The following is a 4,362-nucleotide window of genomic DNA, read 5'->3' on the forward strand; positions in this document are numbered from 1 at the left end:
TGTTTTTTTTTTTTTTTTTTTTTTTTTTTTTTTTTTTTTTTTTTTTTTGGAAAATGTGTCTAATCATCAATTAATGGAAAGTTACACTATCTGCTGCAATTAAAAACTATAATAAAAATTCCAAGGGGTAAAAATTTTAAAAATGAATGGATCAAACCATGAAAATATATATATATAAAGAAATGAAGAAGCAACAGAGTATTAATAACAAAATATTAAAGTAGAACAAATTTAATACTCTGCAGAATAAGCGAATGGACATCAAAATCTCTATAATCATTCATCTATAATGTCCATTATATAATTTACCAAAAATTTTAATCTGCATGAATATGTACCTTATAATTAATATAAATGGACAATAGAAGCAGACCTGAACGTAAGCCAGATGTTGGAGTTATCATACAAAGACATTAAAACAGGTATTATAATTATGCTTAGGGATTTCTAGGAAAAATGTGAACAGAGAAGACATGGAGAATTTGAGGAAAGAAAAAAAAAACATTAAAATGAAAACCTGCTCTCATTGAACTCCCCTGCAGCTTTTGGGGTTACTGTGGTTTTCTTCGTTGTTGGGGCCAGGCCTACATGCCAGCAACCATGTCGAAGGGACCTGCCTTTAGTATTGATCTTGGCACCACCTACTCTTGTGTGGGTGTTTTCCAGCACGGAAAAGTGGAAATAATTGCCAATGATCAAGGAAACCGAACCACTCCAAGCTATGTTGCCTTTACGGACACTGAACAATTGATAGGTGATGCCGCAAAGAATCAAGTTGCAATGAACCCCACCAACACAGTTTTTGATGCCAAACATCTGATTGGACGCGGATTTGCTGATGCTGTTGTCCAGTCTGATATGAAGCATTGGCCCTTTATGGTGGTGAATGATGCCGGCAGGCCCAAGGTCCAAGTAGAATACAACGGAGAGACAAAAAGCTTCTGCCCAGAGGAGGTATCCTCTATGGTTCTGACAAAGATGAAGGAAATTGCAGACGCCTACCTTGGGAAGTCTGTTACCAATGCTGTGGTCACAGTGCCTGCTTACTTTAATGACTCTCAGCGTCAGGCTACCAAAGATGCTGGAACTATTGCTGGTCTCAATGTACTTAGAATTATTAATGAGCCAACTGCTGCTGCTGTTGCTTACCACTTAGACAAAAAGGTTGGAGCTGAAAGAAACATGCTCATCTTTGACCTGGGAGGCGGCACTTTTGATGTGTCAATCCTCACTATTGAGGATGGAATCTTTGAGGTCAAGTCTACAGCCAGAGACACCCACTTGGTTGGAGAAGATTTTGATAACCGAATGATCAACCATTTCATTGCTGAGTTCAAGCGCAAACACATGAAGGACATAAGTGAGAACAAGAGAGCTGCAAGACGCCTCTGTACTGCTTGTGAGCCTGCTAAGCGTACTCTCTCTTCCAGCACCCAGCCAGTATTGAGATCAATTCTCTCTATGAAGGAATCAATTTCTATACCTCCATTACCCGTGCCCGATTTGAAGAATTGAATGCTGATCTGTTCCGTGGAACCCTGGACCCCATAGAGAAGGCCCTTCGAGATGCCAAACTAGACAAGTCACAGATTCATGATATTGTCCTGGTTGGTGGTTCTACTCGCATCCCCAAGATTCAGAAGCTTCTCCAAGACTTTTTCAATGGAAAAGAACTGAATAAGAGCATCAACCCTGGTGAAGCTGTTGCTTATGGTGCAGCTGTCCAGGCTGCCATCCTGTCTGGAGACAAGTCTGAAAATGTTCAAGATTTGCTGCTCTTGGATGTCACCCCTCTTTCCCTTGGTATTGAAACTGCTGGAGGAGTCATGACCATCCTCATCAAGCGTAATACTACCATTCCTACCAAGCAGACACAGACCTTCACTACCTATTCCGACAACCAGCCTGGTGTGCTTATTCAGGTTTATGAAGGTGAGCGTGCCATGACCAAGGATAACAACCTGCTTGGCAAGTTTGAACTCACAGGCATACCTCCTGCGTCCCGATGTGTTCCTCAGATTGAAGTCACTTTTGACATTGATGCCAATGGCATCCTCAATGTGTCTGCTGTGGACAAGAGTACAGGAAAAGAGAACAAGATTACTATCACTAATGACAAGGGCCGTTTGAGCAAGGAAGACATTGAACGTATGGTCCAGGAAGCTGAGAAGTACAAAGCTGAAGATGAGAAGCAGAGGGACAAAGTATCACCTAAGGGTTCACTTGAGTCCTGTGCATTCAACATGAAAGCAACTGTCGAAGATGAGGAGCTTCAATGCAAGATTAACGATGAGGACAAACAGAAGATTCTGGACAAGTGTAATGAAATTATCAACTGGCTTGATAAGAATCAGACTGCCGAGAAGGAATAATTTGAACATCGGCAAAAAGAGCTGGAGAAAGTCTGCAACCCCATCATCACCAAGCTGTACCAGAGTGCAGGAGGCATGCCAGGAGGAATGCCTGGGGATTCCCTGGTGCTGGAGCTCCTCCCTCTGGTGGTGCTTCCTCAGGGCCAACCATTGAAGAGGTTGATTAAGCCAACCCAAGTATAGATGTAGCATTGTTCCACACATGCAAAACATTGAAGGACCTAAATTTGTAGCAAATTCTGTGGCAGTTTTAAAAAGTTCAGCTGCTATTGTAAGTTACTGGGCATTCTCAATACTTGAATATGGAACATATGCACGGGGAAGGAAATAACATTGCACTTTATAAACACTGTATTGTAAGTGGAAAACACAATGTCTTAAATAAAACTATTTAAAATTGGCACCATAAAAAATGAAAACCTTAGAAGTAAAAGATGCAACATCTGAAATTTAAGAAATATATTTTAGATAAACTTAAAGGAAGATTGGATGCCATACAATAAATAATCTGTGAACATAAAGACATACTAATAGAAACTAATGCAACTAAATGACAGTTAAAATAGACTTAGAAAGTATAATTGAAACTAGATAACCTGTGGAATAAGGTTATCTAGATTCTAGTCATCAAGTGGTCTAAAATGTCTGTTACTGGAATTCCAGAAAAAGAAGAGAGAACAATGGGGCAGCAAATGTTTGAGTAAATATTTGCAAAACATTTAAATTTATATTCAAAACTGAAAAGAACACGTCTGCACAACCAAAATTGAAACTTGACATGTACTAGTGAAACTTCTGAAATTCAAATATAAAGAGGAAATCTTCAAATCTGCTAAAGGAATGGTGGGTGTATTAGTCTGTTATCCTGCAGCTATGAAGAAATACTTGAGACTGGGTAAATAAAAAAGAAAAAAAGATTTAAATGACTCACAGTTCCCTATGGCTGGGTAGGCCCTGGGAAACTTACAATCATGGCAGAAGATGAAAGGGAAGAAAGGCACATACTACATGGTGTCAGGAGAGAGAGTGGGGAGAGAGAGAGAGGAGAGAGAGAGAGAGGAAATGCTTCTCTTTTAAGCCATCCAATCTTGGTGAGATCTCACTAAGTACCATGAGAATAGTTTGAGGAAAACCACCACCATGATTTAATTGCCTCCTACCGAGTCCCTCCCACAACATGTGAGCATTATAAGATCTAAAATTCAAGAAGAGATTTGGGTGGGGACACAGTCAAACTATATCATTCCACTGCTGACCCCTCCCAAATCTCATGTCCTCACAATTCAAAGCACAATCCTGCCTTTTCAACAGTTCCCTAAAGCCTTAGCTCATTCCATCATTAACCCGAAAGTCTATGTCCAAAGTCTTATCTGAGACAAGGTGAGTCCCCTCTGACTATGTGCCTCTAAAATTTAAAGCCAGTTAGTTGCTTCCCAGATACAATGGGGTTACAGGCATTGGGTAAATACACCTGCTCAAAATGGGAGAAATTGGCCAAAACAAAGCAGGAGAAATTGGCCAAAACAAAGCGGCTACAGGCCCCATGCAAGTCCAAAAGACAACAGGGTAGTCGTTAAACCTTAAAGTTCCAAAATAATCTTACTTTACTCCATGTCTCACATCCAGGTCATGCTGATGCAATAGGTGGGCTCCCATGGCCTTGGGCAAATCTACCTTTGTGGCTTTGCAGGGTACAGTCCCCTCTCAGCTGCTTTTACAGCTTGTGTGGAGTGTCTGTGTCTTTTCTAGGTGCATAGTGCAAGCTCTTAGTAGATCACCCAATTCTGGGGTCTGTAGAATGGTGGCTCTCTTCTCACAGCTCCACTAGGCAGTGCCCCAGTGGTGACTCTATGGAGGGGAGCATTTACCTTCCACATTGCCCTAGCAGAGGTTCTCCAAGTAGTCACCAGGCCTGTGGCAGACTTTTGCCTGAACATCCAAGCATTTCCATACATCCTCTGAAATCCAGGCAGAGGTTCCCAAACCTTAA

The 4,362-nt window shown here is 41.1% G+C and overlaps 1 pseudogene across 1 annotated transcript; it reads left to right on the forward strand.

The window, feature by feature from the left end:
- The first annotated feature begins 524 nt into the window (after positions 1-524).
- LOC116536854 lies at positions 525-2,675 on the forward strand (annotated as a pseudogene). The gene has a single exon (XR_004262828.1). The product of XR_004262828.1 is annotated as a heat shock cognate 71 kDa protein pseudogene (transcript).
- Positions 2,676-4,362: the final 1,687 nt, after the last annotated feature.

This window comes from Sapajus apella, unplaced genomic scaffold (assembly GCF_009761245.1).
Source record: "Sapajus apella isolate SASKATOON/1434 unplaced genomic scaffold, GSC_monkey_1.0 scaffold104, whole genome shotgun sequence".
Classification (NCBI taxonomy): Eukaryota; Metazoa; Chordata; class Mammalia; order Primates; family Cebidae; genus Sapajus; species Sapajus apella.